General features: G+C 38.7%; 1 pseudogene; it reads left to right on the plus strand.

The window, feature by feature from the left end:
- The first annotated feature begins 19,485 nt into the window (after positions 1 to 19,485).
- On the plus strand, positions 19,486 to 20,048 carry LOC101082512 (annotated as a pseudogene).
- The last annotated feature ends 3,424 nt before the right edge of the window (positions 20,049 to 23,472 follow it).

Consider the following 23,472-nt stretch of genomic DNA (forward strand, 5'->3'; position numbering starts at 1 on the left):
GGCCTGGTTTTGTGTTGTGTTTTGTTTTGCTTTCCTCTGAAGATCTGGCTATTTGCAAAAACAAAAGACCAGGTTTGTGGAGAAATCTGAGAAACAACAGTTTTGGTTTCCTACTTGGTGGGGAGTAAGGAACACTGAGTCGTCCTCCTAAACCTGACCCACTACTGCCCAAGACCTACTTTGGCATCAATTTGTTCAGTGGTTCCACTGACTGTCAAGGAGCAGTCTCCATGTGTGGGTAGAAGAGTGATGGCCCACTACACTATTGTGTTTGCTTCTTGCTGGAAGCTAGAATGGACAGAAACCTAACTGTGTGGTCTCAGCTCTTGGAGGACCTCAAAGACTACTCTATAAATAGGCCAGACACTACAGATTACCTGAAGGACTATGACCCTAGATTCCAGCCCTTAAATCCATAATGCACAGTCACATTAACCTTCAGATTCTTATAGACCCCTTATAGACCCCTCAGGGCATGTCTACTCCTATCTTCTCACCGTTCCTGCTCTGCCCAGCCCTTGAAGACACTCCACCATGCTGTACTCAGAAACTGGCTCCACTGACCCAATACAGTGAATCTAAGTATTAGATGAGTGAGGTACTAGATTCCTGATGATACCAATTCTACCACTTGGTCTCTTGTGAAGGGGACAGGCTACAGGACAGCCAGGGGAACTGGACTACTGCCCTAAACCCTTTGCTATCTCTAGGAATTCTGAAAGTAACAGCCTCTCCAGGGTCAGCAAGGCCCTAGATTTCAAAATTTCAGAAATACAAAAAATAAAGAGCATGTCTAATATATCCAATGAGCCAATGCTCAGAACTCTGCTTCCGCATATACTTATCTATTGACGTGTCATCTTCTTCTGCTGGTCTATTAGAAACAAAAATTTTAAGACAGTTTTTTAAATTTTTTAATGTATATTTATTTTTCAGAGAGAGTGAGAGCACAAGTGAGGGAGGGGCAGAGAGAGAGGGGGACAAAGGATCCAAAGCAGGCTCTGCACTGACAGCAGAAAGCCCTATGTGGGGCTCGAACTCATGAACCATGAGATCATGACCTGAGCCTAAGTCAGACACATAAATGACTGAGCCACCCAGGTGCCCTGAAAAAATTTTTTAAATATAATTAATTTGTATTAATATCTTTAGTACTTAGCACAGTGCATTCTTGCCCATTATAAGCAGTCAGAACCACATAGTTAAGATTGAGAGAAGCAGAAGATGACAAGAAGGCAATAGGTCGTTCTGGGAGGATTCTCTTCCTTCTGTCTACGTGTACAAGTGAGGCCCTTCAGGGTTCTATCCTGGGCCATTTTCTCTTCTCACCATACACTGTCTCCTGACACAAGTTTAACTGTGACCATGGATCTCATTGTCTTAATAAACAGATAACTAACTCCCTTCCCTGAATCCTCAACAAAGGTTCATATATCCAGGAAGCCATAAGACTTCTTTCCTTGGACATCTCGCTGGCATTTAAAGCTCAACATGTTCAAACTAAATGATACACTTCTTCTCCAAATCAGCTCCTCCTCCCACTCTGTATTTCAGTTTGTGTCACCCTCATTCTTCTCCATGTTTTACCTGGAGACCTAAAGAGCATCCTTGACTCTTTCTCTCCCCAACCCCCCTATCCCATCAATCATTCAATCTTACTGACTCTGTCTTCTAGATATAGAGGAATGGGTCTGTTCACCATCTCTCCTACTGGCCTGAACAAGGCAACGTCCCTTCTTATCTGCAACAACCTCCTAATTGGCTTGTCTTCAGTATTCTCTATAATATAGACATACTTTCATTTAAATCACAGAGTCAGGGCTGATTTGAACTTGTATCAGTCTTAAATCTTTTAACAACTTTTTAAAAAATGTTTATTTTTGAAAGAGGGAGAGAGAGAACACTAGTGGACAGGGACAAAGAGAGAAAGAGAGACAGAGGATCTGAAGCAGGCTCTGTCTGACAGCAGAGAACCCAAATTGGGGCTTGAACTCATCAACCGTGAAATCATGACCCAAGCTGAAGTTGGACACCCAACCAACTGAACCACCCAGGCATCCCAAAGTCTTATATTTTTTCAAAAAAAAAAATTAATATTTTTAGGGGCACTTGGGTGTCTCAGTTGGTTAAGCGTCTGACTCTTGGTTTGGGCTCAGGTCATGATCTCAGGGTTTTGTGGGTTCGAGCCTCGTGTCACATTCTGAGCTGGCAGCATGGAGTCTGCTTGGGATTTTCTCACTTTCCCTCTCTCTCTGCCCCTGCCCCACTCACACTGTCTCTGTCTCTCTCCAAATAAATAATTTTAAAAATATTAATATTTTTAGTAGTTTTAGAATGCTCAGTTATGAATACAGAAAAGTCTATAGTTGTCTTTTTCTTTATATAACTCTGTGTTTATTGACTTGTTTCAATGAGCATGTATTCCTATTGCATTTGAAAGGAAAATAGGATAAGCTTTAAATGGGGAAAGCTCATGTGAAAGAGAGACTGGAATCGAATTGCCAGAGAAGTAGAATGTTATTATGAAAGCCCAGGCAAGAGAGAGGTTCAAAGAAGAGGGGTGGTTACAATGCCAAGTGCTGCAGAGAGCATTCAAGTGGGATGTCAACTCAAAAGCATAGAGTTTGCCAACTGTGAAGTCTTTGGTGGCCATGGCAAGTGCCATTAAGATGGAATGGTAGATGCCAAAGCAATTGCAGTGGTCTGTTGCAAAGAGGCAGAGACAATGAAATTTGTCTGTGATGGACAAGAGAAAGATATGGTGGTAGCTAGTGAAGAATACCTTTGGCAGAGAATATTTTTAAGGGTAGGAGAGGTGAATGGTTTAATAAAGAGACTTGTAGCTCCCAGAATGCTGAAAGAAACAAATAGGCAAGACTGGTGTCTTATTGTCCCTTTATAAGGCTTTAAACCTTGTGAAAGAAGGACTTCCTCCACTTCACCAGCTACAAGGATGACAAAATGACATGGGTGACAAGAATACTGATGCCAAGAGGCTGCAACAGCCAGGCCACCAGAGCAGGGGATAGGAGAAGTGCACAAGACTATCAGGGTATCAAGCCTGGAGCCAGAGCAGAGAATACTTCTTGAAGTGGGAAGGTGGGTGCCTCTAGCTTCAAGAAATCTGGGGTTGAGGAATTAAAAAACAAAAAACACCTTCAATTGTCAATACTTATGGTATTCTATCCTCTTTTGATTGTACACCTTTTGACTGTGACCAGAGTAAGTAATACATTTTCGCATTGTGATCTAATACAAATATACATAAGAAGCAAAAATTTCACAAACAAATATATATTCCTGCTATGTATAATAAAAGGTAGGGGCACCTGGATGACTTAGTTGGTTAAGTGTCTGACTCTTGATCTCATGGTTTATGAAATCAAGCCCTGCATTGAGCTCTCTCTGTGCCTCTCTCCTGTGTGTGCATGCACACTCTTTCTCCCTCTCAAAATAAATAAATAAACTTTAAAAAATATAAAGAAAAAGTACTACAAAGTTTGTGTTAAATAAAATACAATATAGAAACGCACCAAATAAATAGTACAAAAACAAAACCTGGGAAAGACTGCAGTTTGGACAATGTGAATCTCGTTTCTAAGTTCATACAACCTGCTTAGTACTTTTCCTAAAGACAATCAACAAACTGGTTACAGGTAGCTCCAATATTTAAATAATTTTTTTTAACTTTTAAATTTTATTTTGAGAGAGAGTAAGAGCAGGGGAGGGGCAGAGTCAGAGAGAGAAAGAGAGAATCTCAAGCAGGCTCCACATTGTCAGCACAGAGCCCGACATGGGACTCAAACTCACAAACCGTGAAATCATGACCTGAGTCGAAATAGAGTTGGATGCTCAGTCACCCCTGAATAAAATATTTTTAGCAATCCCTATCAAAATAACACCATCATTCTTCACAGAGCTAGAACAAACAATCCTAAAATTTGTATGGAACCAGAAAAGACCCCAAATAGCCAAAGCAAGCCTGAAAAAGAAAACCAAAGCAGGAGGCATCACAATCCTGGACATCAAACTATATTACAAAACTGTAATCATCAAGACAGTATGGTACTGGCACAAAAACAGACACTCAGATAAATGGAACAGAATAGAGAACCCAGAAATAGACCCATAAACGTATGCCCCAACTAATCTTTGACAAAGCAGGAAAGAATATCCAATGGAAAAAAGAGAGTCTCTTCAGCAAATGGTGCTGGGAAAACTGGGCAGTGACATACAGAAAAATGAACCTGGACCACTTTCTTACACCAGACACAAAAATAAACTCAAAATGGATGAAAGACCTAAATATAAGACAGGAAGCCATCAAAATCCTTGAGGAGAAAGCAGGCAAAAACCTCTTTGACCTTGGCCGCAGCAACTTCTTACTCAACATGTCTCCAGAGGCAAGGGAAACAAAAGCAAAAATGAAATATTGGAACCTCATCAAAATAAAAATCTGCTGCACAGTGAAGGAAACAATCAGCAACACTAAAAGGCAACTGACAGAATGGGAGAAGATATTTGCAAATGGCATATCAGATAAAGGGTTAGTATCCAAAATCTATAAAGAACTTATCAAACTCAACACCCAAAAAACAAATAATCCAGTGAAGAAAAAGGCAAAAGACATGAATAGACACTTCTCCAAAGAAGACATCCAGATGGCCAACCGACACATGAAAAAATACTCAATATCACTCATCATCACAATGAGATACCATCTCACACCTGTCAGAATGGCTAACATTAACAACTCAGACAACAACAGATGTTGGCGAGGATGCGGAGAAAGAGGATCTCTTTTGCACTGCTGGTGGGAATGCAAGCTGGTGCAGCCACTCTAAAAACGGTATGGAGATTCCTCAAAAAATTAAAAATAGAACTATCCTACAACCCAACAATTGCACTATTAGGTATTTATCCAAGGGATACAGGTGTGCTGTTTGGGAGGGGCACATGCACCCCAATATTTATAGCAGTACTATCAACAATATCCACAGTTTTGAAAGAGCCCAGATGACAATCAATGGATGAATGGATAAAGAAAATGTGGTATATATATATATACAATGGAGTATTACTCAGCAATCAAAAACAATGAAACCTTGCCATTTGCAACTATGTGGATGGAACTAGAGGGTATTATGCTAAGCAAAATTAGTTGGTCAGAGAAAGACAAATATATGACTTCACTCACATGACGACTCTAAGATACAAAACAGATGAACATAAGGGAAGGGAAGCAAAAATAATATAAAAACAGGGAGGGAGACAAAAACATAAGAGACTCTTAAATATAGAGAACAAACAGAGGGTTGGGTGAGGGGTTGCAGGGAGGGCAAGAGGCTGAATGAATAAGGGGCATTAAGGAATCTACTCTTGAAATCATTGTTGCACTATATGCTAAGTAACTTGGATGTAAATTAAAAAAAAAAACTCCTCTCTGCAAAAAAAAAAAAAAAACCAAAAAAATTTTAAAAGTCAGATTATTTATAATAACAAAAGAAATAACCCAAATATTCTTTTAGAAAGAAATGGTGATAATAACTATATATGAGATATATATATAATGGAATACCACGCAGAGTTACAAAAAAAATGAGGACTACATTTATACACTACTATAGAGTGATACTCTGGACATACTAGTAAATGAAAAAAAGCAACCAAAACAAGTGTGCATGGTACGCTAGAGGGATGGAAAGGCTAAAGAAAAAAGGGACAGAAACTAAAACTTTCTGAATATATCTTGTTTGATACATTTGATAATGGAATCATGTAAACATTTTACATAATTATAAGGTGTGTGGTTTTAAAAGGCAATCCCTAAAAATCAGAAATAAAATGAAACAAATAAACCTAACTATATTGAATGAACAGGATAAACACAGAAATATGAATTATTTCAAATGGGTTTAAAATTCTATTTTGTGTGTTCTTGGTGGGATATACCTTACAAAAAACTGAAAAAAATCTTAAACTGTTTTTGGTAATCATAATGCTTGTGTTAGCATCAGTACTGTTATTCTAAGACTGGTGTGTGCGTATGCAGGATAAAGCAAAAAAGTGATTATGTTGGTATTCCAGTGTGAGAAAAAAAGGAGAACTGGATTCAGATAGATGAGGTTAAGCCAAAATCCTATGGTCCTGGGGCCCCTGGGTGGTTCAGTCGGTTAAGCATCCGACTTCAGCTCAGGTCATGATCTCACAGTCCGTGAGTTCGAGCGCCGCATTGGGCTTTGTGCTGACAGCTCAGAGCCTGGAGCCTGCTTCAGATTCTGTGTCTCCCTCTCTCTCTGACCCTCCCCCCGTTCATGCTCTCTTTCTCTCTGTCTCAAAAATAAATAAACATTTAAAACAAATAAAAGAAATAAAAGAAAAGAAAAGCAAGGGAGGGTATGTTAAAATGACCTAGGAACCAATTTTAAGAGGCATCCATTGCCCCCAAATGGGACATTTGCTCAGTTGCCCAAATGTCCACAAGAATAATAAATTGGAGGCAGGGGGTGGGGAATGCCTGGCTGGCTCAGTCGGTAGAGCATGTGACTTGTGATCTCAGGGTTGTGAGCTCAAGCCTGCTTAAAAAAAAAAAGAAAAGAAAGAAAGAAGGGGCACCTGGATGGCTCAGTTGGTTAAGCATCCAACTCTGGCTCAGGTCATGATCTCACAGTTCATGAGTTCAAGCTCTGCATTGTTCTTTCTGTTGTCAGCACAGAGCCCACTTTAGATCTTCTGTCCTTCCCCTGCTTGCGCAAATGCACTCTCTCAAAAACAAACATTAAAAAAAAAGAATGGAATTATTTGAAATACTTCAAATATGTTCATGAATTTGTAACAATCCTTTAAAAAACAACAACAAAACTTATTAGTCACCTTTGGAAGATGCCAGGGAATCAAAATATTCTTTTGAAATCTTGTATTTTATCTTGTTTTTCCTATACAAACTGTACCTGAGGGTAAACAAACAGTTGAAGAGAAATTTCTGTTTATATAAATATGGCAGATAATAAGTGAAGAATGAGATGGGGCACCTGGGTGGTTCAGGAGGTTGGGCATCTGACTTCGGCTTAGGTCATGATTTCACAGCCCGTGAGTTTGAGCGTCATGTCAGGCTCTGTGCTGACAGCTCAGAGCTTGGAGCTTGCTTTGGATTCTGTGTCTCCCTCTCTCTCTCTGCCCCTCCCCTGCTCATGCTCTGTCTCTGTCTCAAAAATAAATAAAAACATTAAAAAAAATAAGTGAAGAATGAGATAACATTGCCATTTCGCAAATAATAATGAAATGATGGGTCTTGGTATCGATCGTCAGTGATTACTAGTATCACATAAAGAGACGACGAGACATTATATACCTCCTGATAGAAAAATACACCTATTTATATCTTGCCTCCCACCCCCAAAACTGAACCTCAATCTGATGAAGCCTGCAGATCTAATTACCAATTTACAGGAAATAAATTGGACAGAGGACCATGGTAAGCAATACTACAGGGACACAATCAGCAAAATCCAAAATCCAGACTATGGAAAACTCTGCAGGATAAGTGAATTGCTAGGAAAAAAAGAAAAGAAACAGAGGAGAGCTATTGGATAGGGTTCAATCAGGAAAGAACCTCTTTCGGTGATATAGAGGATTTATTATAAGACTTATACCCAACATAATTGGGAACTAGTTGGGTGAGCAGTGTCAATCAGTTACCCCTGCATCTGGTGCTGGGCATGAAGTCAGGGAGGCTGACAGGGGGAGCAAGAACAAGCTGGGAACGCTATCTGTCTCTCATTAGAACCTGTGTTGGTCTCTCACCAACGCTAAGCTTCCAACTTTGATGATGTGGATGATCTACAGAAACACTAGTGTAATTCTTAATAGAGCTGCACATAATGCTGGACCATTAACAATTATGTTCGCCAGTTAAACTTGAACATGCCTCTATTTTTCACTTCATCATTTTTTAACTCTTAAACAATAAATTTTATTCTTTAAATAATCAATTTTAAAGCTTTTGGTACAAGTTCAGTTAAAATGCTACAATCATTACAAACTCAAAATATATTGCTTTGATAATAATGCCTTTTCTGAAAAACACAAAGTTCTTATCTAAAATCCATTAGAAAGTATAATTCTGCCAACAGCAAATAAAATCATACTAAACTTTGCTTCAAACTTAGCTGCAACTATACAACATTAACCCTTCCATTTTGATAGTCAAATCTATCACAATATACCAGGGAACAAAAGATCAAATGACCCAGTACTAACGAGCTCATGAATTCATCACATCCCTCTCTCTAACCCCATTCATTGCAATTGGTGCAATATGGCATTTTTGCTAAGCAACCTTATGATGAAACTCTGGTGTTTTCTTTAAAAAAATTTGTTTTTAATGTTCTGGTTTTTTTGAGAGAGATAGAGTGTGAGCAGGTGAGGGGCAGAGAGAGAGACAGACAGACAGACAGACAGACAGAGTGCAGGTGGGGGAGGGGCAGAGAGAGAGGGAGACACAGAATCAGAAGCAGGCTCCAGGCTCTGAGCTGTCAGCACAGAGCCCGATACGAGGCTTGAAACTCCTGAACCACGAGATCATGTCCTGAGCTGAAGTCAGATGCTTAACTGACTGAACCACCGAGGCACCCCTGATGTTTTCTATTCCATTATGTTATAGTATATTATATTTAATTTAAAAATAAAAAAGCTGGTCAAGAGCTACTAACTTGATTTCATGACCTACTAATGGACTGTGCCCTTGGCTGGGTTATATCTACAATATTAAAATTCCCCTTCTGTTAATGTTTAAATTCACTTAACTCTTTGAGTCTCTGTATCTTTATTTTTATTCTCCACGTATGTGCTTTTTGATTTCCACTGTTCTTACTGTGATCTTTACAAGTCAGGGATATGATAGAAATTCTGAATGTGGGTGATTTTGTAAGTCATGCCATGGTTTCTTTCTGCCTTCAAACAGAAAAGTCAAACTTACTATACAATAACTCAGTTTTCTTAGATTTCTTCTTATCCAACATCGCAAGGACAGGTCTTAAAGTCACTCTTATCATAGGTTCCTAAAAGTTATTTCTCAGTTTCTATTTGCAACTCACAAAATTCTATCTTTTTAAAAAAATTTTAAACACCTGACAAAGAGGTATCTTGAAAAGGAATGAATGGATATTTTTCTGATTATTCTATTGCTATGTGACAGATCACCCCACACTTGATGGTGTAAAACTGTAATCATTTTATTATGCACAGCATTCTGTGGGTAAGTAATCCAGGGAGGGCACAGCAGAATGGGCTTATCTCTTCTCCACATGTCTGGGGCCTCATTGAGACTAATGGTTTCTTCACTCATATGTCTGGTGGCCTACCTGGGATGCCTTGAGGCTGGGCTCTGTGGAGTCTGTCGACTGGAGCTCTTACTGTGGCCTCTCCCTCTGATGTGGGTTTGTTTTGCATCTTTTCGTATACATGCCCTGAGATTTAGGTTTCTGGGTTGGTGTGGATTCATCACTTATTTGTTCAGTGATATCTATTCAGATTTGTATTACTTTGCTTGATGTCTTTGGCTCATTTATTCACCCCCAAAATATTATGGGTCTGGTTGTTTCAGGCACAGTGCTGAGCACACAGATGCAGAGCTTAGACACAGCTTTTCCTTCAAGCACAAATGCACTTTAATGAATGAGCATAGACTCCAATATCAGGCAAACTGCACCTAGAATCACAGCTTCATCACTAACTAGTTGGAACCGTGCTTGAAAAATTACATAGGCCCTTGTCCTCTTTTTCCTCCTGAGGATTACTCGTTTAACTAAGACAGTGCCTGGAACTTGGTGGAAACTTAATATGTTTATTCCCTTTAAAAAAAAGAACTCAGTGGAAAATTACTAATTATATCCATACATTCACAGCAGCATGAAAGGGTTAATATAAAGGTGTATATATAAGATAATCTGTGTACAGGAAAGCGCCACCTAGCTTAGGCTGACATCTTGAGAAATTTCCCATAGAATAGTAATTCCCATCTGGTGTCGATCGGAGGAAGGAGTATGGAAGCTGATGGGGAATCTTTGCATTGAAGGGCAAAGGCTCAAAAAAATGCATTCAATATTATAACATTATTTGATAAATGAGGAAGTGAAAAAGTATGGTTCTGACAAGGAAGACTACATAAAGTAAATACAAAATCACTCCAGATGATAGATATTCAGATGTAGAGGATATATTCTGCATATCAGCAATTCTCAAAGAGGAATAATCAGAGTCTCAGGGGAAGGCTGGTATGAAATGAAGACATACATACACATACATATATCCGCTAAGGGTATAGTTTAAAATTTTTTTTAATGTTTATTTATTTTTGAGAGAGAGAGAGAGCACATGAGCAGGGCTCCACCCAGGCTCCCCAAGGGTATGTTTTTTTTTAAAGATTAAGAAACTTCAGTAAAAAACATAGTGACTAAGCCTTGAATAGCGAGTAGGAATTATCTGGGTGGAAAAGAAAAGAAAAGAAAATTCAGGGTAATAGGACCAGCCTTCACAAGTGGTCTGGGGTGTGACAGAGCTGGGCTAGTGGGAGGACTGCAGGTGGTGTTACATGGCTGTGAGTGAGGGGTAGATGAGTATAGAAAGGTCAGCAGAGACCAAATCTTGAATCACTCGTATGCTCTACTGAGGGAATACTGAAGGCAGTTGGGAGTCACTGAAGGATTCAGAGGGAGAAAGTAACAAAGGCAGATTTGCTTTTCTAATAGTACCCATAAATTTCCTTCTGCAGTCATGATTTCTTCTTTGAGCTCTCAGAAAGTAGTAAGTACAAGTTTATTGACCCCGGCCTTATTCTTAGCTGGGAATGCTGCTTCTGCCCTGGTAGATGTCCTCTTTTTTGTGCTTTCTCTTTCTGTCAGAGATTTCAATCCTTATGGATTGCACAGGTGGACGCAGACAGGTGTGCTGTTTTGAAGCGGATCTTACTAAATTGCTACTTTGAACTGTCACCATTTTGGTTTTTACTGTCTATTTTTAAAAAATTTTTGTTGAGTTTATCTAGGAAGTTTCCAGTGCCGAATTTACTGGGAGATAGCAGGAGGAAGTGAAAAACATAGTAGGCTTATAGTTCAAGTACCTTGCCCCGCATGACTTTGAGTAAGTCACAACCTCTCTGAGCTTCAGTTTCTTCACTTGAAACATAGAATAATCATCTCGTAAAACCGGGGTGGGGATTAGAGACAATGTTCACCAAGTGTCCGAATCATAGGTGTTCAATGACAGTAACTTTTGCAGATGTTGTCAGTGCCCGCTCCCTGCCCTTAGCACTCATTGTTCCCAAATAACTAACAGCTACTCACTTCAAGCACCTGTGACTGCCTGCAGGCTTTCTCTAGCCACAGAAGTGCGATCAGCCCTAGCTTGGGGTAGGCTACAAATGCCAAGGAATTAATGCCCCAGGAAGCAGCCCTTTCAACCAATGGGAGTCTTTAGATTAAAACTCCTTCTTTCTTGTTCTCTGAGTGAAACAAAGCCAAGCCAATTCTACATATTGTCCCAGAGGTCTCCAATGGATTGTTAGTCAATAGTCACTAGTCATACTTCTCATTAAAGAGCACTGTATTGGCTTCTTTCCCTTCCCAGTCTCACTTCTCTATGCCCTACCAGTGATCACCTCCCAAATATATTACTTGCACTCAAATCCTTGTCCCATGGTCTGCTTCTGGGGAAGCCAGCTGAGGACAGTAACTATTGCTCATTCATTCAATAGTTATTTTAGTACAGACAATGTGTCAGGCACTGTTTTTTTATTACTACTCCATCCTCCTGTACAATCTTACATCTGGGATTTCTGGTTTCTTACATTTTAAAAATTATATTATTAAAAAACTAACGGAAAAATGTAAGGAAAACTCTTCTCCATAATCTCAGCAACTTAACACAAAAGCTACTTCTATGTCTTCCTATTCCCTTCTATTCTTTATCCATGCATGCACATATTTCACAGTTGCAGTTGTAGGTACAATCCAGTATTCCGTGGTTTTTTTTTTTTTTCCACTTAGTTTCCTACCATACTCATTTTCCCTATCCTTTACAATTAGCACTTTAAGGCCTGTGTTATATTCTATTACCCTACTGTAGGACATTGGGATGGTTAATTTTATGTGTCAACTTGACTGAGCCATGGAATACCCAGGTAATATTTGGTCAAACATTATTCTGAATGTTAATGTGCTTAGATGAGATTAACATTTCAATTGATAGACTAAGTAAAGCAGACTGCCCTTTATAGTGTGGGTGGGCCTCATCTAATCTGTTGAAGGACTGCATAGAAAAAGGCTGACTGTACCCTAAGAAAATTCTTTCTGTCTGTCCACTTTTGAATTAGGACATCAGCTTTTTATTTCCTTAGACTCAAACTAAAATCAGTTCTTCCTGAGTCTCCAGCATGTCAAGTCACTGTGCAGATCTTAGGACTTAGGCCAGCCTCCATAACTGCATGAGCCAATTCCTTATAATAAATCTTTTTATACACATATACACACTATTGGCTTTGTTTCTCTGGAAAATCCTAATACAGACATGCAGGTTGTTTTTATTTATTCCAATTATGGCTAGCACTACACATAAAGTCTTTACATTCACAATCTACTTGTTTTTAATTTTATTTTTATTTTTTTAAATGTTTATTTTTGAGAGAGACAGAGCATGAGTGGGGGAGGGGCAGAGAGCGAGGGAGACACAGAATCCAAAGCAGGCTCCAGGCTCTGAGTTGTCAGCAGAGAGCCTGACACAGGGCTCGAACTCATGAACCATGAGATCATGACCTGAGTCGAAGTCAGACACTTAACTGACTGAGCCACCCAGGTGCCTCAAATCTTATTTATCTGAAAATAGCAGTACACGAACACTGTACAAATTGAAAATATTTTCCTTCCTCCACAATGAAAGTCACTGTTACAAATTTCTTGTACATCCTTCAGGAAGTAGACTATACCTGTATCACACAACTGACAGCATGCTACTCATATGATCCTGTGCTTTTTCTATTCAATGATTCAACTTGGTTATCTTTCATGCCAACATGCACTGCCTCAGTGCTTCTGACAGGCTTGTTCCCTCAGTTCCCCTTGCTGCTATTTTTTGTGACAGTACCTCCTCAGCATAGGGACTCCCTCTTAGGCAGAAAAATCACTATCCACCTTCTCTACTAATTCATTTAATCACTCTTTTAGTCACTTGAAAAATGTTTACTGAATATTTACTATGAGCTGAGCACTTTGCAGGCCATGGCACAGAATGGTGAGCAGAAGAGGCCATACATATCCCTGCCCTTGTGAAGTTCAGTTTAGGGACACAGGATAATGAGCTAGAAATTTCAGAGAACCCAGGTGAGTGAAGTGATGAAGGGTGTGTGTGTGTGTATGTGTGTGTGTGGCGGGGGGTGGGGGGGGGTGGCAATGGATGACACAGAAAGGAAAACCTGGCCCAGAAGGGCTTTCTGAAATAAGTGTCACCTTGCTGAGACCTGAAGAATGAAGAGTAAGCCAAGGGAAAGGACTGTGGGAAAGATGTCTCTTGCAGGAGATGATAAGAGAGGAAGAAGACAGGAGAGGAAGAATGGAGGGAAGTAGAGACAACTTAATATGGGGAATGCTTAGTGGGCCAGAGAGATGAGGCCAGAAAAGTTGGCAGGAGCCAGGCCATGGAAGCCTCATGGACTTTGTCCTAGGGGCACTGAAGGGTCTGCTTTTTGTTAATTCCTTCAGTTTGATGTTTTCTGTCCTTTAAATATTTAAATACTTTTAACCTATTAATTTTTTCACTACATACTCTGCATTATTGTTTAGTGCTGTTCTAGGGTTTACAGTAGGCATCCTTAACATATGCAGCTTAATTTAGAGTTTATATTGTATCCCTTTATGTAAAAGGTAGAACCTTAAAACTACATGGGTCCATTTACTTAGCCACTCCCATCATCCTTTATGCAACACTTGCCATTTGTATTGCTTCTGTGTACCTTATAAATCCCACAAAATTGTTAAATTTTGTTTTAAACAGTCTTCTCTTTAAACAATTAAAAGGGAGAAAATAGTCTTCTATATTTATCTAGATATTTACCATTTTTATGTTCTTCATTCCTTCCTAAAGATGAATGTTCTTCATTCCTTCCTTCCATCTTAGGATCATTTCCCCTTTGCCTGAAAACTTCATTTAGCATTTCTTATTGGAGAGCCCCAGTAAAAAAATTAACTGATTTTTAATGTGCAAAAACTATCTTTTTATTTGCATTGTTGAAAGATATTTTTGCTGGGAATATAATTCTGGATTGACAATATTCTCTAGCATTTAAAAAATGTTGTTACTGTGAGCAATTATACATCAACAAATTGGATAACCAAAAAGAAATGGATAAATTCCTAGACACATACAATCTTCCAAAAGTGAATCAGAAAGAAAGAAAATCTCAACAGACCAATTAATAGTAATGAAACTGAATCAGTAATCAAAAAATCCCCAACAAACAAAAGTCCAGGACCAGAGAGATTCATAGATGAATTCTACCAAACATTTAAAGAAGAGATAATATCTATTCTCCTCAAAGAATTCCAAAAAATAGAAGATGAAAGAAAGCTCCCAAATACATTCTATGAGACTAGCACTACCCTGATACCAAAACCAGTCAAAGACACTACAAATAAAGGAAGCTACAGGCCAGTATCCCTGATGAACATACAAACAAAAATCCTCAAAAAAATATCAGCAAATCACATTCAACAATACATTAAAAAGATCATTCACCACAATCAAGTGGGATTTATCCCTGGGGTGCAAGTATGATTCAACATTCATAAATCATTCACTGTGATGATATACCACTAACAAAATGAAAGGTTAAAATCATATGATCATCTCAACGGATGCAGAAAAAGCATTTGACAACATTCAACATCTGTTTATGACAAAACCTCTCAACAAAGTGAGTATACAGGGAACATACCTCACCATAATAAAGGGCATATATAACAAGCCCACAGCTAACATCTACTCAATGGTGGAAAACTGAAAACTCTTTCTGTAAGATCAGGAACAAAACAAGGATGTCCATTCTCACCATTTTCATTCAAGATAGTACTGGAGGTCCTAGCCACAGCAATTAGGCAAGAAAAAGAAATAAAAGTCATCTAAATTGGCAAGGAAGAAGTAAAATTTCCTATTTGCAGATGACATAATTCTATATATAGAAAACCCTAAAGATCCCACCCAAAACTGTTAGAATAAGTGGATTCAGCAAAGTTGCAGAATATAAAATCAATATACAAAAATACATTTCACTTCTATCAGAAAGAGAATTTTAAAAATCTGAATTACAGCTGGATCAAAAAGAATAAAATATCCAGAAATAAATATAATGAATAGGTGAAAACTGAAAAAATACATATCTATATTTCAGCATACTGAAAACTATAAGACACTGAAGAAAGAAATTGAAGACACAAATAAATGGAAAGATATTATGTGCTCATGGATTACAAGAACATTGTTAAAATGTACATAATATCCAAAGCAATTCCAATGGTACTTTCCACAAAAATAGAACAAACAATCCTAAAGTTTATAGGGGACAACAAAACACCCAGAATAGCCATGGCAATCTTAAGAAAGAAGAACATAATTTAAATCATCACATTGCTGATTTCAAATTATATTACAACTCTGTAGTAATCAAAACAGTATGGTATTGGCATAAAAACAGACACATATATCAGTGGAACAGAAGAGACTCAGAAATAGATCTATACATATATGATCAATTAATTTATCACAAAGGCACCAAGAATATACAATGGGGAAAGGATAGTCTTCTCAGTAAAAGGTGTTGGAAAACCTGGACAGCCACATGCAAAACAGTGAAACTAAACCCCTATTTTACATCATATTCAAATATCAACTAAAATGGATTAATTACACATAACACCTGAAAACACAAAACTAGAAGAAAACATGGGGGTAAACTCCTTAACAATGGTCTTGGTGATGATTTTTACAATTTGACACTAAAAGCAAATGCAACAAAGCAAAAAATAAACAAGTGGGACTATATCAAACTGAAAAGCTTCTGTAAAGATCAACAAAATGAAAGACAACCTACAGAATAGGAGAAACTATTTGCAAATCATATCTTTGATAAGGGGTCACTATCCAAAATATAGTTAAAAACTCATACAACTCAATAACAACTGCTGTACAATAAAAGATATGGAGACCATGCAGAGAACAGGCAAAAGTGATGAAAGCATGGTAAGGAAGGGAACTTCCCCCACCCCATCATGCTACGAACTGCAGAGGGGAGGGAGAGTATAGGGAGAACATGAGCAGATTCATCTGCCCTGGGGCATGGAAGAAAAAATGCAGTTTATTATTTATTATTTTATTTTATTTTGGAGAGAGAAAAAGTATGTGAGTGGGGAGAGAGGTGGAGGGAGAGAGAGCTAGAATCTCAAGCAGGCTCCGCACTCAGCGTAGAGCCCAACGTAGGACTCGATACCACGACCCTGGGATTGTGACCTGAGCAGAAATTGAGTTGGTTGCTCAACTGGCTGACACCCCCTAGTTGCCCTTTTAAACTGCCGCTTTTCTGGGATGCCTGGGTGGCTCATTCTGTTGAATGTCTGACTCTTGATTTCAGCTCAGGTCATGATCCCAGTATTGTGGGATCAAGCCCCATGTTTGACCCCGTGTTGAATGTTGAGCCTGCTTGCGATTCTTTCTCTCTCTCTCTCTCTCTCTCTCTCTCTCTCTCTCTCCTCTGCTCCTCTCCCCCACTCATGCTGTCTCCCTCAAATTAAAAAAAGAAGGCAACTAGAATATAAAGGAAGCCCTAGAACCCTGTAAAACAGCAAGGAAGCTGCTGGAACTCTCTCCAGGTCAGAGGTGCTGGTGAATGCCACAGTTTACGCTCCCCCTCCCACCATGATAGCACAGATGGAGAACTGTGCAGGTGCCATAGCATGCCTGTTGCCTCAGTGAGCACTGGGCCTATAGTTCACACCAGCCCTGGATGCTCTGGGGCACAGAAAAAAAAAGCTGTGGGGAAAAAAAAACAACTGGAATATAAAAGATCCAGCCCTAGAACACTGCGAAGTGATGGGAAAACTGCTGGAACTCTCTCAGGGTCAGAAGGGATGGCTAATGCCACAGTTGTGTTCCTTTTCCACTTAGATAGTATGGACAGGAGCAGGGTCCAGGTATCCCAGCCAGCGTCTCATCTCAGCGAGTCCTGGGTCCCTGGCCTAAACTAACCCCAGCCATCCCACTGAGGCCACCCCAGCATACAGCACACTGGGATACCTCCTGTTAGCTTTCACTATCGCCATCGTGACACAATGACACAGGCACAAATCACTTCAGAACACTCTAGGCCCATACAACTTTGACTTCAGATGGCTTGCTAGGGCACCCCTGGCACAGAGTGCTCTGAAAACCCTGGCTGATTCCTGCCTAGGCTCCAGCCACCCCACCAGGGCACCCTTTGTGCACAGAGTCCTGGGAAACCCTCACTTGTATCTACTTCAGCTTCAGCTGTCCTCCCAGGGCATCCTCTGTATAGAGCACCCTGGACCTCCTGGCCCATGTCCCATTTTGACTCCAGCCACCCCATCAGGGAACCCCCCCCCCCCACACACACATGGGGAGCCTCAGGACACCCTGGCTTGCCCCCATTTTAGCTTTAGCTGTGCTGCCAGAGTAACCTTTGCATAGAGAGCCAAGGGACTGCACCAGCCCACACCTACTTCAGCCTTAGCTGTCCTGCTAGGGTGCCCTCTGTAGGGAGAACCTCAGGACCTCCTGACTTGCACCACTTCAGCTTCAGCTGTCCTGCCAAGGTACCCTCTGCACAGAGAGCCCTGGGACTGTCCCAGCCTACATCCACATCAGCTCTGGCCTTCCCACTAGGGCAGCCTCAGCATGGAGCACCCAAAGACTCCAGACAGACAGCCAGAATCACCAGGCATATATAGTCTACAGAGGGGACGATCATACTTCAAATTTAGGAGAAAGAGCTATTCCTTCAAGTTTAGGAAAAGCAGCTATTCTGCCTAATTCATAGAAACAAACATAAGAAAATAAGCAAAATGAGACACTTTCCTTCAAGTTAGGAAAAGCAGCTATACTACCTAATTCATAGAAACAAACAGAAAGTCAAGCAAAATGATACAGAGGAATATGCTCCAAACAAAAGAGCAAGACAAAAACCTCAGAAAAAGAACTAAATAAAACAGAGAAAAGTAATATGTCTGAATAAAGAGTTTAAAGTAATAATCATAAAGATGCTCACTGAACTAGAGAGAAGAGTGGAAGAGCTCAGTAAGAACGTCAACAAAGAGAGAGAAAACATAAAAAAGAACCTATCAGGGTTGAAGAATACAATAATTGAAATGAAAAACCCACTAGAAGGAATCAACAGTACATTAGCGATACAGAAGAATGGACCAGAGATCTGGAAGATAGGGTAATGGAAAGCATCCACACTGAACAATAAAAGGAAGAAATAACTTTAAACAATTATCTGTTGGACAACATCAAATGAACAAATATGTGCACTACAGGGGTCTCACAAGGAGGCGGGGGGGGGGGAGCAGAAAACTTATTTAAAGAAATAATAGTTAACAAGTTCCCTAACCTGAGGAAGGAAATACTAATCCTTGTTCAGGAAGCAAAGAGAATTGCAAACAAGATAAACCCAAAGATGTTAACACCATAACACATAATGATTAAAATATCAAAGGTTAAGGATAAAGAGAATTTTAAAGACAGTAAAAGAGAAGAAGTTACATACAAGGGAAACCCCATAAGGCTATCAGCTAATTTTTCAGCAGAGACTTGATAGGCCAAAAGGGAATGGCATGATATATTCAAAGTACTGAAAGAAAAAAAAAATCTACAACCAAAAATACTCTACTTGGCAAAGTTATCATTCAGAATTGAAGGATAGATAAAGAGTTTTCCAGACAAACAAATTTAAAGAAGCTCATCACCACTAACAAGAAGCGTTCTTTCAGTGGAAAAGAAAAGGCCATAATTAGAAATAAAGAAGTTGTGAACAAAAAGATGTAAAATATGACAACATATAAGTAAGACATGGTGGACAGGGGAGTAAAAAAGCAGTTCTTTCAGAATGTGTTAAAACTTAAGTGACCACCATAATATAGACCATAATATAGACCATAATATAGACTGCTATATACTTAAAATGTTATATATGGATCTCATGGCAACCACAAGCCCAAAACCTACAACAGATACACACAAGATAAGGAGAAAGAAAAGCAAGCATAATACTACAGAAAGCCATCAATCACAAGGAAAGAGAGCAAGAAGGAAAAAGAACTATAAAAACAACCAGAAAGTAACAAAATGGCAATAAGTACATTCCTATCAATAATTACTTTAAATATAAATGGTCTAAATGCTCTAATCAAAAGACATGGGGGTGGTGGAATGGATTTAAAAAACAACAATAATCTATATGCTTCCTACAAGAGACTCATTTCAGAGGTCACAGCTGTGAGCCCTCCTCTGCTTGTGCTACCCCCACCACTATTGCTGGGAGGTCTGAGTGCCTGAGCTGCAAACCATGGCCTACTGCTGGCAGGAAGGGAAGGATCTAATTATATTTGGGACCAAAGAAGACCATGAAACTCCAGCAAAGCAGAGCTGGTGGCTGATGACCCCAACGATCCGTATGAAGAGTATGGATTGATCCTGCCAAATGGAGACATTAATTGGAACTGCCCATGTCTTGGGGGAATGGCCAGTGGCCCCTATGAAGAACAGTTCAAGTCAGCCTTTTCCTGCTTCTACCATAGCACAGAGGATGTCAAGGGGTCAGACTGTGTAGACCAGTTCTGGGTCATGCAGGAATGTATGCAGAAATACCTGACCTCTATTCCCAGGAGGATGAGGAGGAGGTGGAGGAGGAAGAGGAAAAGTCAGCAGAACGTTTAGAAGAGACAGCTCCCACTGAGGCCACTGCAACCAAAGAAGAGGAAGGGTCAAACTAATAAAAGGACATAAGGCACTGGGCTCCAGTCCTTCTGCCTAGGAGTGATATGAACCTTTTGCAAAATGCCTTTTGGTCATTCTCTGAGAAACTGTCCTTCCCTCTGTTGTTCTGTGCATTATAATGTACAAAATAACTTATTTTGATGATCTTGATGGTCTTGGTCTTTTGACATATACACTGGAAAAACATGTATGTGTGTCTCACATAAACCTATCAGCAAATGTAGCTGTCACTTTTGAATTCTTTTCTCAGATTATCCTGAATTTTGTCACTTTGAAATAATGTGCTATGATCAGCACATTATCTGGGAGTATCTTGTGAGTGAGCTGATTTATTCTTACTGATTATATTAGATTTCATACCCCTTTAGGAAATGAAATAGAAACAAGAACATCTTTCTTTAAAAATGCTGGAGTGGGGCCATTCCTAATACAAGAGGCCAAATGATCAGATACTTCTTTCTCGAAAACCATCCTGACCTTGAATATATGAGGGAATACTATATTTCATTTCTGATGCACTTTGGTTTCCATTTTTACCTCAACTCCCAGTGTTTTCTGTGTTTGGAAACTGGAGCTTTGGACCCTCTGATTCACAATCCCTTCCTAGGTGAAAAGAAAGGCTATTTTTGTCGTTGTTGTTATTCCAAAAGCCCTAGTTTGGGGCCTGTGTTCACAATGGCTCTGTGTCAGCCTGCTGGGAAACAATGTTCTTGAGAGGTGGGGACCTAATTGTTACCAAAATAACAGCCAAGAGAAGAAACAATGTGAATTAAGTAGTCAATTAAAAGGAAAACATGATAAAAAAAAAAAAAAAGAGAGAGAGATACTCACTTCAGATGTGAAGACACATATAGACCGAAAGTGAAGAATAAAAAAAGATACTCCATGTAAATGGAAGCAAAAAAAGAGCCAGGTAGCAATACTTACATCTGACAAAATAGACTTTAAAACAAAGACTGCATCAAGAGACAAAGAATGTCATTACATAATAATGGGATCAATCCAACAAGAGAATACAATTGTAAATATCTATGCACCCAAAAGGGGAACACCTAAATACATAAAGCAAACATTAATAAACATAAAGGGAGAAACTGATGCTAATACAATAATAGGGAAGTTTAACATCCCACCTACATCAATGAATAGGTCATACAGGCAGAAAATGAAGAAACAGTATCTTTGAACAACACATTAGACCAGATGGACTTTATAGATATACACAGAACATTCCATCCAAAAACAACAGAATGCACATTCTTTTCGAGTGCACATAAAATATTCTCCAGGATAGATCACATTAGGCCACAAAACAAGTCTCAGTAAATTTAAGAAGACTGAAATTATATCATGAATCTTTCCCAACCACAACAATATGAAATTAGAAATCAATCATAGGAAAAAAATTTTAAAAACACAAACATGTGATGGCTAACCAGCATGCTACTAAACAACTAACGGGTAAATGAAGAATCAGAAGGAAATTTAAAAAATTCATGGAGACAAATGAGAATGAGAATGAAAACACAGTGGTCCAAAATCTTTGAAACACTGTGAAAGTTGTTCTAAGAGAGAAATTTATGGTGATAAAGGCCTACTCCAAGAGACAAGAAAAATCTCAGATAAACACTCCAACTTTACACCTAAAGGAACTAGAAAAAAAAATGAACAAAATCCATGGTTAGCAGAAGGGGGGAAAAAGATTAGAGCAGAAATAAATGAAATAGAGACTAACAAAATAGAAAAGATCAATGAAACCAAGAGCCAGTTCTTTGAAAAGGTAAACAAAATGAATAAACTTTTAGCCAGATTTATCAAGAAAAAAAAGAGGGAAGACCCAAATAAATAAAATCATAAATGAACAAGAAGACATAATAACCAACACTACAGAAATACAAAGGACTATAAGAGACCACTATGAAAAACAATATGCCAACAAATTGGGCAACCTAGAAAAAAAATGGACAAATTCCTAGAAACACACAATTCTTCCAAAACTGAATCAAAAAGAAAGAGAAAATCTGAACAGATTAATTACTAGTAATGAAATTGAATCAGTAATAAAAACATTCCCAACAAACAAAAGTCCAGGACCAGATGGATTCACAGATGAATTCCAGCAAACATTTAAAGAAAAGCTAATATCTATTCTCCTCAAAGGATTCCAAAAAATAGATGAAAGAAAGCTCCCAAAATACATTCTATGAGGCTAGCATTACCCTGATACCGAAACCAAAGACATTACAATAAAAGGAAACTACAGGCCAATATCCCTATGAATATAGATATAAGAATCCTCAACAAAGTATTAGCAAATCACATTCAACAATACATGAAAAGGATAATTTACCATGATCAAGTAGGATTTATTTCAGAGATGCAAGGATGGTTCAATATTTACAGATCAATGAATATGATACATTGCATCAATAAAATGAAAAATAAAAATCATTAGATGAAGAAAAAGCACTAGACACAATTCAACATCTGCATGATAAAAACTCTCAACAAAGTGGGTTTAGATGGAACATATCTCAACATAATAAAGGCCACAACTAATATCATGCTCAGTGGTGAAAAACTGAGAGTTTTTCTTCTAAGATCAGGAAGAAGGCAAAGGTGTTGACTTTCCCAACTTTTATTTAATATAGTACTAGAAGTCCTAGCCACAGCAATCAGACAAGAAACAAAATGCATCCAAATTGTAAAGAAAAAGTAAAACTGTCTCTATTTGCAAATGACATATGTTGAAAACCCTTAGACCACACACACACACACACACACACACACACACACACACACAACCTATTAGAATAAATGAATTCAGTAAAGTTGCAGGATACAAAATATCAAAATCAGTTGCATTTCTATACACTACTAATGAAGTAGCAGAAAGGAAAATTAAAAAAACAATCTCACTTAAAATTGTACTGAAAAGAAAAAAATCTGTAGGAAAAACCTTAACTGAGGAGGTGAAAACTCTGAAAACTCTAAGATACTGATGAAAGAAACTGAAGACAACAATAAGAAATGGAAAGATACTCCATGCTCATGGACTGGAAGAATATTGTTAATAATAAGTTGGAGGTTTCACATTCCCAGGTGTCAAGATATACTACAAAGCTGTAGTAATCAAAACAGTACAGTGCTGACACAAAAAGAGAGACACAGATCAATAGAACAAAACAGAGAGCACAGAAATAAACCCATGCTGTGTGATCAATTAACCTATGTCACAGGAGGCAAGAATGAAAAAGACAGTGTGGGAATGGGCAAAATGGGTGAAGGGGAGTGGGATATATAGGCTTCCAGTTATGGAATAAGTCATGGGGATAAAAGGTAAAACATAAGTAATATAGTCAATGATATTATAATAGTGTTGTATGGCGACAGATGAAAGCTACACTTGTGGTGAGTACA

This window comes from Felis catus, chromosome C2 (assembly GCF_018350175.1).
Source record: "Felis catus isolate Fca126 chromosome C2, F.catus_Fca126_mat1.0, whole genome shotgun sequence".
Taxonomy (NCBI): Eukaryota; Metazoa; Chordata; class Mammalia; order Carnivora; family Felidae; genus Felis; species Felis catus.